Source organism: Papaver somniferum, unplaced genomic scaffold (assembly GCF_003573695.1).
Source record: "Papaver somniferum cultivar HN1 unplaced genomic scaffold, ASM357369v1 unplaced-scaffold_114, whole genome shotgun sequence".
In the NCBI taxonomy this organism is placed as follows: Eukaryota; Viridiplantae; Streptophyta; class Magnoliopsida; order Ranunculales; family Papaveraceae; genus Papaver; species Papaver somniferum.
The window spans coordinates 3,855,168-3,870,766 of NW_020620381.1; positions in this window are offsets into that span (position 1 = coordinate 3,855,168).

The following is a 15,599-nucleotide window of genomic DNA, read 5'->3' on the forward strand; positions in this document are numbered from 1 at the left end:
GACCGAGAATTTGGACTACGAGAAAACCGCAAGACACAGATTTTTCTGATGGGTCCCGATGGGCCCGTGAAGGAGAGCAAAGGGTCCCAGTTATATGTCTGGCAGTTTTCTTTCTCGGTTTTTTTTTGAGTCTGTTAAGAATTTTTGAATCCAATTATATGATTGCAATAAACTCAAGTCTCTGCGTTTTAAAGAATTACGGCTACGGCTAACTGAAAAAACTCAAATTTCTCTAACATTACGTAATCATCCTTAAAATTCAAATGGTTGTATTGATTTCTCTCTATCATATTTGCTTTGTTGAATTGTATTTTTTGCAAGCACTCAAAGTATTGCAAAGAACTGCAGGATCTGATAAATTAAGAAGAGATGAAGGTTAAAGATATTTGCGCAAAACTTTCCTACTTATAAAACATTCTAAAGGTTGATTGTTTTTGATTGTTTAACTAATTGAACTGTTAACACGTCGTACCCTAGGATTTGATTATGTTTTCATACACGTTGATGGTATTTATAGGGTTGGATATTTTTACAGAAAAATGGCAATGTGAATTTTGGTCTCACCATTATTAGCATGTGTAGATGGCTCTGAACCCCAACACATAACCCATATTCTATTTGCAACAATCATTCATTATGGTAACGAAGATAATAGTGGTGGCGGTGGTAATGAAGAAGATGATTATGCGTCGCCGTAACGGGTGTTTGATGTGGTTTTTATAAACACAAAATTGGTTAAAAAGACCAAAATCAACAATTCCTTGATGAAATGGACAGTTAGATTTTGATACTGTTTAAATGGACAAAAGTGTAAAAATAGGCAGGATGTAACCAGTTTCATCGTGCCCATTTTCAAATATTTTTTCTTATTTTTAATTTACACAGGATGTATCCAGTTTCATCCTCGCTATTTTTTTAAATTTAAGCTAGGATGAAACAAATTTCATCCTTACTTTTTTTCTTTTGGCCATTTCACCAAAACTATTTTTTACTCGTCCATTTGAACCGTGATTTAAAAATATTTGGACAAATGACCCATTTTCCGTTTTATAAAGGGGGATTTCGTGTTTCCCCCTCAAAATAAAAAGCTATTTTGCATTAACCCTTTTATTAATTGATAATTAGTAAAACCCCCTTTAACCAGATGCGCTGTAACAGACCAGTTAAGTCAGCACGTGCAGTGCACGTGTGTGCTAAAAATGATAAATTCCCGTTGAGACATAAATGCCCTGTACGCTTACAGTATTCTCAGCCTCTGATTTTTGTTTTTCTAATCCAACGGTCATATGATATATACCCTTGGAACCCTGATTTTACTCTTAACAACGATTCCTGAACTACCGCCTCCTCCTCTCATGGTGAAACTGATAAACACGAGCAGCTACTAAACCTGAACTTTGTCACGAGAGCAGACAGAAATTAAAGGTGCATGGAAGAAATAAATAAAGCTAGCTACTACTAAACAACCCAAATCGAATTTCAATTGTTGTAATTTTAGTTTTCTGAATAATTTGATCAGAAGAAAATTAAGTAAATTCAAAAACTAATTTGGTTTATAAAGAATTTTTATTTGGAGCAGTGGATATTTAAAAGGAATTTAATAGATCAATTCTTCTTCTAGGACGTAGGGAACATGGATCCTTGAAGGTGCTTGAATCAATCTTGATTACTGGGATGTCTGTAGATATTTTGAAATAGTAGAAATGTTGGGTTTGTATAATTTTTTAATTCGCGCAAAATTGAAAAGATGGTAAAGGGCTTAGAAAATCAGCTGCATATTCTCCATCACCAGGAAAATGCATTTCAACTGTTTGTAAAAAGGCCACAACCTTCTTCTACTCATTTTTGAATTAATTGAGGCATTTACGTTGATTGATAAAGATGCTTGAATCTGTTTTAAGGAGTTGGTGGGACAGTGAGCTACAGAGTAATGTTTAGTGAGATTGATGGTGATTTACTGCTATTAAGCTTTTGAACGTGCTGTTGGTTATGGACTAGTCGATATATTTGATTTCTTTGATAACGATAAAAATGGTGAAATCAATGGGAATATATATGATTAGTGGTTTAAACCGTATAACGGTATCTTATACAATCGTCAGATATGAGAGGAAGAAGAAGACAGGTAAAGAAAAAGTTGCAGAGTGTTGAGTCTAACTCGCGGAAGCGCCAATACCTAGTCTAGAGGGTTAATCGAGATTTCGGCAGGATTTGGATACAATAATAAATTTAATTATGTATCAAAAGCCATTACACTCACTCTAGACATGTACAGACATACATTTCTCACAAACCCATACATCCGTGTGAACCAAATCAAGTTTTTCACTTTTCAAGGCTCTGCCGCCTCTGCTGAAACTAATCCGTTTTTGCTTTTCAAGAACACAGTCTTCACAAAAACTCATATCAACCGACTTCACCTTAGGTAGATAGCCTCCCGAACATAGAATCTTCATGTTCTTCTCATTCATGTGCCCTAATCTTCAATGCTATAAGTTAGTGTCTTCCCCACTACTAGTCGCTGCTAAAGTAGTTCTATCTGAAGTCCGGTATAGAGTACCGACTCTAACTCCACGAGCTTATACCATAGATCCTTTCTTCACTTTTCAATTGTGTTTCGTAAGCACAACTTCACAGTCATCATCACAAACTTGGCCCACAGACACAATTTCTTCTTCAAATTTGGAACGTGTCGTACATCCTTCAATTTCCATGTCGAACCGTTGACTTTCAAGATCACATCACCCAAACCAATGATGTCGCATGCTTCACCGTCACCTGAGAATACTTGGCCATAGTATCCTTCTTTATAAGAGATCATAATGCTCTTATCACCCGTTGCATGGAAAGAAGCTCCCGAGTCTATAATCCAAGACTCATCTTGCTTGTCCTCAGAGAGTAGTAGAAAACCTTCCGTAATCACCTTCTTGTTATCAACAAAGACCTTCACCGGTTCTGCAGCTGCAACTACGTTGACCTCTTCTTGATTACCTTTGTTTCCACCATTATTAGCACCTTTGCTTTACGGACAATCGCGCTTGTAATGTCCTACTTTCTTACACACCCAACACTCAACAACACTTATAGGCCGGGATTGAGATCTCTCCCTAGACTTCCCTCTAGACTTCCATCTGGGTTTGTTGTTGTTCCTATTTGAACTCCTGCCTCTATCTTCTTCTTGCATACTTAAGGCCGAGCATGAAGTACTAGAACCGTAACCTTGTTCTATGCTTCTCTCCTCTTCAACAATTAACTATTGTTGCACATCATCAAGCTTCAACTTCTCGCTCCCTGCAGAATTTCTAATGGTTGTCCTTGCAGTCTCCAAACTCTTTGGTAATGACGACAACAACCGTAAAGCTTGAACTTCATCATCAAAAGTAATACTAACTTTTGAAAGTTGAGAAATAATTGATTTAAACTTTTCAAGATGTGCTGAAATCGCTTCGCCTTTTTGCATCTTCAGATTAAATAGTTGTTCACACAACATAATCTTCCCCGAGGCTGATGACTTTTGATACAACTTTTCAAGTTTATCCATAAGATCCTTCGTACTAGTTTCCTCTTGTACGTTATTGTAGACTTCTTCCGTTAGGAATCTAAGGGTCACGGCTACATACTTGCGATCAACAGTTGTCCATTCATCGTCTTTGCGTGCTCCCTTTTTCGCAACTCCACCCAATAGATCAGCAAGGTCTTTCTCATACAGGTAGTCTTCCATCCGAGACTTCCAAAACGCAAAGTTCTTCCATTAAAAACTTTAACCCTATCTATCGTACTTTCGTAATTATCATCCATAACTCCCACTTCAATCGTACTATGATAAACCCTAAAGTTCTAACCTGAGCTCTGATACCAGTTGTCAGGATTTTCTAATGGAATCACTGATAACCGCGGAATAACGGATCTTGAGATATTATGATGAATAATAAGTAAACCAACCACAAACAACAATAATAATACGAGAAAGATAAATCAACTCACAAGAAACAATATTTATAGTGGTTCGACCAATACATACAACTTGTATATATTGTCTACGTCCACTTTGAGCCACACCAACTCAAATCCACTATGAAGAAAAACGATTACAACGTCGTATGAATCCCAGCAAACCCTTGGTTACACCGCAAAAATTACCCGAGACGATAACCTTGTCTCTTGTTTCTCACCAATATGCTCTCACAACGAAACCCTAGCTTTTTACCCTAAAAGCTATACAAGAAAGAACTCTCTTTTCTCTCTAAAACAATTTTCTTCACACAATTCAACAAGGCCTAATTACCTATTTATATAGATTAAAAACTTGGCCACAAAGAATCCTAGCCGTTTTAGGAAACCCCTTTCCCAAAATAGCCACGGCTAACAATCTCCCACTTTGAAGACTCGTTTACTGTCTTCAATTCTCTTTTTCTTCAACTTTGGATTTGACGGTGCTAAAAACATCTTCTTTGTCAGTGCGGCTCCCTTCGCAGATCCTTATTCTGAGAGACCAGCTAAAGCCTTGCAGAGCTTTAGCTTGTCTGATGTAACTCCCTTGGTAAACATATCCGCCGGATTCTTCGAACCAAGAATTTTCTCGAGCTTCAACTCTCCTTCTTATAAGAGATACCGAATGAAATGATAACGAATATCTATATGCTTCGTCCTAGCATGATAGGCTGAGTTTTTGGCTAAATATATAGCGCTTTGACTGTCGCTAAACAGAACACTATCTCGTTGTTCCTTTCGGAACTCATCTAACAAACCTCGTAACTAAATCATCTCCTTGCTCGATTCTGTGGCTGCTACGTACTCCGATTCCGTAGTAGACAATGTTACCAACTTATGTAACCGTGAGTTCCAACTCGCTGCAGTTGACCCCATAGTATAAACATAACCGGTCGTACTTCGCCTTTTATCTACATCACTTGGGAAGTCTGCATCCATATAACCCCTGAAGATAGAACCACCTTTTCCATAACACAATGGTACGTTTGTGTTACCTCTCAAATACCTGAGAATCCACTTCACAGCTTCCCAATGTTGTTTTCCTAGGTTGCTTGCATATATACTCACTACTCCGACAGCATGTGCAATATCCGGTCTCGTGCACACCATAGCATATATTAGACTCCCAATCACTGAAGAATATGGTACGTTATCCATGTACTCATTTTCTTCATTTGTCTTCGCACACTGCATACTTGAAAGATGAATTTGACTTCCAAGTGGAGAACTAACTGGTTTAACATTCTCCATATTGAACCTTTTCATCACTCGTTCAATATATTCATCCTGACTAAGCATAAGTACACCCTTAGATCTGTCTCTTATGATCCTCATACCAAGAATCTGCTTTGCTTCACCAAGATCTTTCATAGAAAAATCACTTGCTAATTGTTTCTTCAAATTCTCAACTTCTTGTGGAGATGTTCCGGCAACCGACATATCATCCACATACAGTAATAATATGATGTAGTCAGAACCGCACCTTTTGACGTAACAACAATAATCTACATTACACCGTGAGTAACCGCTTCTATGTATGAAGTTATCAAACTTCTTGTACCACTGTCTCGGGGCTTTTTTTAAACCATACAAACTCTTCTTTAGATTGCACACCATCTCTTCCTTTCCTTTTACTATGAATCCTTCTGGATGCTTCATATAAATTTCTTCATCTAGGTCACCATGAATAAAAGCTGTCTTTACATCCAACTGTTCAAGGTAGAGATCTTCAGAAGCCACTAGACTAAACACTACTCAAATAGTAGTCATCTTCACAACTGGAGAAAATATCTCGTTGTAATCAACACCAGGTTTTTGCTGGAAACTTTTCACAACCAACCTCGCTTTGTAGCGAATATCTCCATTTTCTTCAGACTTCATCCGATAAACCCACTTTTTATGCAACGCCTTCTTACCTCTTGGTAATTTTACTAACACACAAGTGTCATTCTCCTCAAGTGAATTCATATCATCTTCCATAGAAAGTTGCCACTTGCCTGAATCATCAGCCGCTAGTGTTTCTTTAATATCTTCAGGTTCACCTCCATCCGTAAGTAATAGATAATTCAGAGCATGCCTTGGGTTTGGTTTTGGAGTTCTTGATGATATTCGTACTTCTTGTGGAAATATAGGAGTAACTCCCACTGCAGCAGAAGTCTCTTCACCTTGTACTTCTCCGCCATCAGCAACACTGTGCCCTTCTTGTACCACACCTTTTCCAGAAACATCATAAATATCGATATACAACTCCTTATCGACGTTGCTTGATCCGACATCTTCAACTTGTGTTTTATTCCTGTCCTTGTGCAACTCATTCTCATTAAAAGTGACGTCTCTACTTCTAATAACTTTGTGACCCTCGTAGTCCCAAAGTTTATAGCCAAAAGCGTCATTTCTGTAACCAAGAAATATACACTTCTTTTCTTGAGCACCTATCTTAGACCTCTCACCGGGACTAAGATGAACATAACCAACACAACTAAAAACTTTAAAATATGAAAGATTTACCTTTTTGCCGGTCCAAACCTCCTCTGGTATCTTCATATCTAATGGACTACTAGGTGTCCTATTGATTAGATAAGCAGCCGTCTCTGTTACATGTGCCCAGAAGGTGTCGGGAAAACTAGACTGCAACCTCATGCACCTAGCACGTGCATTCAACGTCCAATTCATACGTTCTGCTACTCCATTATCCTGTGGCGTCCTTGGAACTGACCTCTCCAAAAGAATTCCATTTGTAGCACATAACTGTAAGAATTCTGTTTTGTCATACTCACCACCGTTGTCTGACCTTAGACACTTCAACTTCAGACCAGTTTCTGTTTCAACCAAAGCTTTCCACTTCTTAAACACTTCATACACCTCGAACTTATTCTTCATGAAGTAAAGCCACACCTTCCTTGAGTGATCATCAATAAAGGTGACATAATATTGGGACCCGCTGTGAGATGCAACATCAATTGGTACCCATACATCCGTGTGAACCAAATCAAGTTTCTCACTTCTCAAGGCTATGACGCCTCTGCTGAAACTAACCCGTTTTTCTTTCCAAGAACACAGTCTTCATAAAAACTCATATCAACCGACTTCACCTTAGGTATATATCCTTCCGAACATAGAATCTTCATGTTCTTCTCACTCATGTTCCCTAATCTTCTATGCCATAAGTTAGTTTCTTCACCACTACTAGACGCTGCTAAAGTAGTTCCATCTGAAGTACGGTATAGATTACCGACTCTAACTCCACGAGCTAATCCATAGATCATTTCTTCACTTTCCAATTGTGTTTCGTAAGCACAACTTCACAGTCATCATCACAAACTTGGCCCACAGACACAATTTCTTCTTTAAATTTGGAACGTGTCGTACATCCTTCAATTTCCATGTCGAACCATTTACTTTCAAGATCACATCACCCATACCAATGATGTCGCATGCTTCACCGTCACATAAGAATACTTGGCCATAATACCCTTCTTTATAAGAGATCATAATACTCTTATCACCCGTTGCATGGAAAGAAGCTCCCGAGTCTATAATCCAAGACTCATCTTGCTTGTCCTCAGAGAGTAGTAAAAAACCTTCCGTAATCACCTTCTTGTTATCAAGAAGGACTTTCACCGGTTCCGCAGCTGCAACTACGTTGACCTTTTCCAACCAAGTTGCAAGCGGTGCTGTCGACCAGTTTCCAACCAAGTTGCAAGCGGTGCTGTCGACCAGTTTCCAACCAAGTAGCAAGCAGTGCTGCCAACAAGTTTCCTACCAAGTTACCAGCGATGCTGCTAACCAGTTTCCGTCCAAGTTGCCAGCGATGTTGCAACTAGCATCCAACTAAGTTGTCAGTCGCACTGTCAACTGGTTTCCAGGAAAGTACTCAGCCGGCTACCAGCCATCCTTTATGCAGTCTCCAGCCATGTCTCCAGTCAGGGCAGTCTGTCAGTCAAAGAACGATAGTCACAGTCAATAGCGAAACTCAACCTTGCCAGTCAAAATCAAGGTCGTTGGTTAAACCCGCAGGCCCATGCCAATTTAGCATGTTCCACCTATCCAGTGCAAAAACCCTAGAAGAAGATTCTGGAAGTTTCTGGTAGACTTGCTGACCAAGTTACTTGCAGAGGAAGTTTATCTCGAAATTAGGGTTTAACCCATATATTCAACTGTATAAATAAAGGGGAATCTCAACCCTAAAGAGACACACTCTGGTAGATAAAAATACACCAACAACCCTAAAAGATATCAAAAATCATTATAACCCATACGTCTATAAAATATCTATCCCTTCGGGGATTCGTCCGTGGATGCACGCAAACCATGCTGAACCACGTTAAATTCGTGTTTATCCTCTTTATGCCAATTTCGTGTAAAATCCTAGTTCTGATCATCATCACCAAAATCATCGTGTTTAGTGCATGGAAATATTTTTGAGTACAAACACATCTCTAATTTAATGATTAACCGATATTAAGATTTTAAATTTTCTGCAGGTCTACAGATTCGATGATTTAAGCTGAGGAATGCCGGAGCAGATCTGATATCCCGAAGTCTTTTTCTTCCGCAGGTAGTATACCCCCATTGTAACCACAGCTTTAGACTGAATTGCAACTGCAACTTAAGAAGTATGAACCAAGCCATTAACATTAGAGGCAATATTATCTTGCTATCTATTTGTGTAGTTTAATTTTCCAAGGGATGGGTAATGCTTCGCATACAAACCCATAATGGCATCCATGATAAAAACCTACCTGTGATAAGACCTTCTAAGAGATTCGGTTCTTCTGTCACTTCAAGAGATGCAGCGCGGCCGACCTGTTCCTTCTTCCCCACTTTCACTCTCTATTTCTGAATTCCAACACAAAAACAGCTGAGTTCAGGGCTTTATATTATAGAAAGCACAAAAATTCAAATTACCAAAATGTCCTTAAAATCTACATCTTTTACCTGTGCTGTAGCCTAGGCCTTGGGTTACACACCCCCAAAATGCCGGATCAGTTTTGGCTCCACTTTAAGTGAAAAACCGTTACTGAGGTGAATGCCTATTGTTACTAGAATGCAACTCTTCAACCATTTTGGAAGAAAAATACCTGACAGGGAATCGTGTTGTCTTTATGAGAAGTTTTTACCTTTAAAATATTTTAATTTGTGTAAGGGATGGATGGAAAGAAGTGTCACATGGTCAAGCAAAACCGAGAGGTTCATGACATGAGATTTTCAATAACAGGATGCATCCACTCCCTCAATAGATAATGCACAAGAGCATTAAAATTTATATGCAACACAAGTTTAGCAGAAATAATATTCAAATATCGACTAGCATATATCAGGTAAGGAGATGTTTATGATGACTACACTATTTCCCCACGAGCAGAAAACCTGTTATGATTCTTAACACGTGATTGATCTTTGTTTCTCATTTTAGAAATGAACACAATATATATGTAAGAAAACCAAAAGTACTATGGGTTGGCTCTATCCCTGCTCATCCTGACAAAGGAGTGATAAAATTGGAAGTAAAGTGGGTTGTTATTAGGCAAGCAAGAAGATGCCTCATGAAACCAAAGAAGCTATTCAAACATTTAAACAAGCATCACTACTAGATAGTAGTTGCAACCCTTTGTTTCAAAAATTATTGAATTTTATGTTTCAGTGTCACTGAATTATGTTCGTATAGACGTATCACGTATTTATACATTTGGCTTAGTAACTACATCGTTTCTAATCTTACCTTATGCATTTGGCCCTTTAAAAATCCCAAGTTATCGTCTTCCTCTGCTTTGGGTATTCTCATCAGCTGAAACTTTCTGATTTCGGTAGTGCATAAATATTGGTTAAATGACTGATAAGAAACATACAAACGCCCAACTTAATAATATACAACTATATATTACAGATAATGATACTCATTCAGTGATATTTACAGCTTTTATACTCATTCAGCTAAATTACAGATAATGATACGTACATACCCACTTAGTTGATGAACATGACCGAAACAAAACTCAGTTGATGAGCATAATTAGTAATATATCATTCTAGTTGGTGCAGATTCTGGAAGGATACTCCTCTTAACAAATCTATCTATTAACAATGAACGATAGCAAGCAAGCAACAATATATAAAAACTAAAGAAACTAGAGCAACAAAGATGATAATTTTGTAGTTATCAACTCACTACTTTACTTCCCACTTCTTCACCATTCAATAGAACCATACTCTCATTGGAACTAACTTCTTAAGGATGTATGTCAAGCCGTAACCACCATTCAAGCATAATAAGATTCTTCTGCATTTCGTAAATCTAGATCAATTGAACCTATGCGCGGAAAAAGTAAGATTATCCTCGAAGGAATCCAATCCACCTTTAGCTATGAACATCTCCGGGCGCTCTCTCATTTCTCGCACCAATTCCCTCAAGTTTGGGCTAAAACTGTTAACATAGTACTTCTTGGCTGCATAACTCAGACGACGTTTTATGCTAGTAAGATACTTTAATGGAATTGAGCAGAATTCAAGCACATCATGCTCTAAGTCATGAAATACGACTGTCATATCGATTATATCAGCTTCGCGGTGAGCCAGATTGACAATCTGGATTTCATGTAGTGGGACCACAACGTAAGGGTTTTTTCCAAGCACAACTAAGGAAGAATCAGTGAGGGAAAATATGGCTGATGAAGCTTTGGGAAAAGTTGCATAAACTTCAAACTCCTCTAGCGCCTGAAATCTTACGACTATAAAAGGTAGTCTACTCCTGCAAGTGTACTGAGTTTCTTGAACTTTGTGGACGAAGTTTATCAAATCTTCGTTACGGCTGCTGCTGAACCTTGTTTTACTATTGTTATCTGAATCCTGATCAGATCTCACCTTTCCAGGAGGGGTTGGCACCAAACAGAATTGTACATTTTTCGTCTCTTTATTCCCGACCATGATAGGGTGCTGCAAGTAAAATTGCAAGAGAGGTGGCTCCTTCTTATGTCCAAGTCGAAAGAAATACTCTTCTACATTTGTATGCATGAAAACTTTATGAAAACCGCAGGTTGAGTATATAAACCCGTTTACATGGGCCTCAAGGGTACCTAGAGCCGTTTCTCCTACACTGGGAAGGATTGCGACATCAGTTAACTTGGTAACCCAGGCGATATGTTGATTCGATAATTAACCCCCCTAATGACTAACTCCAATACATCGTGACGAAACTATGCCACTCTCAGGATTTATGATGAGAGATGGACAACAAGACATCATGTCGCAGGAAGAAAACATACATAATCCCATGCACACTTTTCTGTCTTGGTTAATGGGGTGTCAGGTGTTAATTTTAGGAGCTCTAGGGGACTTAGGCAAGGGGACCCCTTGTCTCCATTCTTATTCACCATGGTCATGGAAGGGTTCTGTCGGATGATCGCTAGAGCTGAAGAAAATGGTTGTTTATCTGGATTTAAGGTCACTCTGGATGGACCTGTTGTTTCGCACTTGCTTTTTGCTGACGACACTTTACTCTTTAGCGCAGATAAGTCTCAAAGTTTACATACTATTAGGGAAATTTTAACCTGTTTTGAGTTGGTGTCGGGCTAAGTATAAATCTGACGAAAAGTACAGCAATTAGTATTGGAGATACTACACATGACGAGTTTGTGGAAGATGTTCTCGGTTGTACACTCGAAGATTTGCCTTTCAAGTATTTGGGAATGCCAGCAGGGGCTCAATATAGGTGCAAGAAGATTTGGGACATGGTAGTGGAGAGTGTGGAGAAAAGATTAGAAGGCTGGAAAAGAAGGTATCTCTCATATGGTGGTAGATTGGTACTTATTAAGAGTGTTTTATGTGCACATACAGTCTACTTGATGTCTGCCTTCACAATTCCTCCTCCCGTAGCAAAGAAGATTGAAAGAGCAATGAGAACTTTTCTTTGGGGAATGAAAGATGGTAGAAATAGAACTGCACTGGTGGCATGGCACAAAGTATGTTATAGTAAACAAGAGGGAGGGTTGGGGATAAAAGTTAAATCAGTGATGAATGATGCATTACTTTGCAAGTGGCTATGGAGATTCTCAAATGAACCGGAGGCACTGTGGAGAAGATTTGTTGAGGATAAGTATGGGTGTGATAATAATGGGTGGGATGCTAAGCAAACTAAGCGACCATATGGCATGGGGTTATGGAGAGGGATTTGCAACAGAATGGATAAATTCAGATTGGGAATAATGCACAAGGTTGGAAATGGGAGAAGAACTCGATTCTGGTTGGATAGATGGCTGGGTGGGGAGGTGCTCAAGGACAAGTTCCCAAATCTTTATGAAGTTACTAGAAAGCAAGGGAGTTGGGTAAGCGAACTAGCTACAAGAAACATAGAAGGGGGTACTAGTTGGGACTTGGATTTTAAAAGAAGACTCACTGATACAGAGATCCACGAGGCAACAACTCTATCTTCTCTATTAGATGGGGTTATCTTAAGTGATGTGGAAGATATCAGAAGTTGGAGATGGGAGACTAGTGGAGTCTTTTCAGTGAAGTCGTGCTACCAAGGTCTGGCGAAGAACTCAGGTATCATTTTCCCTTCTGCACAAATATGGAAACCATTAGTACCAACCAAGGTCTGTTTCTTTGTTTGGTTAATTCATCATAAGGCTATTTTAACTCAAGATAATCTACATAAGAAGGGGTGGCAGTTAGCAAATAGGTGTATATTTTGCAAGTCGAATGAAGAAACCATCGATCATCTCTTCAGTCACTGCCCTGAAATGTATGTTGTTTGGATGTACTTCATGAAGGAATTTCACAGGGATGGGGTTATTTGTGAAAACGCTACAAACTTGTTTATCGAGCAACAGGATCGCGGGCTCAGTGAGAATGGCAAAACTCTTTGGGAATTACTACCCTTTGCTTTCGTTTGGGGAGTGTGGAAACAGAGGAATAAGTGCATTTTCCAAGATTCGGAATACTCGCGAGAAAACTTGATTAGGAGGATTAAAGCTCTATTACTATATTGGACCTTGGTAGGTTTCTAAAAGACCTACAAACTAATACCGCAAGTGCACGGCGTCGATGTAGCTAATGTGCAAGTGCGGGTCGATCCACAGGGACAAGGTGTGTGTAGTTGAAGCTTAAGATTTCACTAAAACTAAGTTGTAACAAAGAGTCTTGGTTGTGTTAAAACAAACTTGAGATGATGGCAGTGACTGAACTGAAAAACAGTAGAATGTAAAGCAAGTAAACAGGAACATGCTAGGGCTTTTGAATCCACCTCTAACTCACACTGATTATTCATCACTGACAGTAACATTGTTTTTCTATAACCACCAGCAAGAGGGATGTCAATCCTCTATATAGCAAGGGTCATTTTGATATGAAATCTCCTATCACAACTAAGGTATCTTCCCTAAGTATTAACTGTCTGTTTAAAGCACAATTAATCAAAAGAACAATATATAAAATTAAGCATGAGTTGCAGTTCAGCAACACTAGATGATTCTAACTACAATGGATGCCTGACATCCAATGTGAAAGACTAGTGTTGAAGCCCTAAGACGGAGTTTCACTATGAGCATTTACACACATCATGGCTACTGACAAGAGCATGAATAACAAGCAATAAGCTAGGGCTTCATCTCAACCCTAGCAGAACAGGTTAGAACATAATTGACAGTGCAAAACAATTGAAAATAACACAAAACAGTTGAACTAAAAACAGGACATGAACAATTGAGGAACTGGCTAGTCCAGTCCTCTTGGTGGTGCACTGGATAGTCCAGGCATACCCACAACAACACCAAACACCTTCTATTTATACCCAATTTACATAATTAGGGTTCATACACCCAATTCCCAAAAATACCCAAATACAGTTGAAATTAGGGTTTGTTGAATCTTACCCATACTTCTCTGATTTGCTTCATAGCCTTCGACCCATTCTTCTGCTTCCTCCCATGCTTCTTTGGTGCGAGTTGGTGCCCTAATCCTTACCCCTACTCCAACTAATATTAACCTAATTCTTCACTGAGATGAGAAGGTGAAGATGTAGGCTGATAATAGGTGGATAAAAGAGTGATGGTGATGTGTGAGGGTTTGTTTACTCGAGCTTTGCTCGAGTTGGTGGAGGCAGCAGGAGAAGGTGGTGGGAATGGTGGTGCGGCAGGGTATGGTGGTGTTGCAGAGGGTGAGGGAGAAAGAGAAGAAGTCGATGGAAAATGGATTGGGGTGCGTTTGTTTTTGGTATAGGGTATTTGGTACTCGGGTGTTGAGCGGGTTTAGCAATTGTTGATGAACAGCGAGGATGCGACGTTGGATGCGAAGATGATGGGTCGATCTAACGGCGAGACAGAAGGAAGCGAGGAGCGACCGTTGGATGCGGATGTACAACGAAACTGATGGCTCAAGATGGAGTTAGGTGATGTAGTGTTTGACAGGATCTTCAGACTTCGATGCACGACGATGAAGCGACCGTAGGATGCATCTGTGGATCCAATCTGACGGCTACGAGCTTAGGCAGGCTTTGGGCTTGGTCTTGGACTTAGGTTAGGGTTTGGGCTTAGACAATTCTGATCCCACTTCTTCTTTAAGAACAAATTCTTCCTTCCAATCCCACTTCTAGTTGATCCGGCTCTTACAAACATCATTCTTCGCTGCCTTTCTGCGGGAGTCTTTGCCGTTTCTTTGCTCTTTTCACTTCGTGAGTTAACCAGGCTTTATTTAGTACCTAAAAATGCAAAATTAATTAATAAAAGTATTTATTCTTGAAAAACAATGAAAATACAGAATATGGGATAAAATGGAGAATTAATACACAAAAGATGAGTTAAATGACAAGAAAAATATATAGAAATATGCACTTTTAGAGGCATTACTTTTCAGAATCTATACTACAACTGGGATCTTGTAGTTAATAGGCAGTGTTGATTGCACTTTCTCAATGGAGGTCTTCCTCGATTTTAGGGCAGTTCTGGTGGTTTAGGTTCTTGGATAGCAAGACCTTGAACATATTGAACTTACTAGTGTTTTTTCTAGTCGACTAGAGCATAAATGCTTTGGTATTTTTTTCTTTTCTAACTTTTTATCTCTTTTCTGTTCTCCTCTCCTCCTTGTAACATACGTTCTTAATTTATAAATTTTTTTGTTGTATTGATAAAAATAAAAAAGAAGAAAACATACATAATTGAAACTACAATAAACATACGCAGATAAGATAGCCAAGTATGCTAGAGTGAATTAGTCATAAAATGTTAAAACTTAGATGGTACAACAACCAGTCGAGTCCCAACAACAAAAGTTAAAGATGCACATAATAATAATGGATTTTAACAACAAAATCCAAAAGATACACAAAATAATAGAGGATCCAGAATTCGAGATAAATAAAAACATATATAAATCTAAACTCAAAGAGGGGGACTTCAAAAATGATAGAGATCAATGAAACTGATTATGAATGTATAAGTTTTATAGCTGCAGGCGAAGCAATAATTGCTTATTATATACAGGGTTAGAGATTTTTTTATTTTTTTTAGTTTGAATGATTAATGGAAAACCCTAGAAGTAAAATAACACTTACAAATAAAAATTAGGGTGATCAAATCACGAAAAGCATACAAATTACGTGTATACAATTTGTGAGA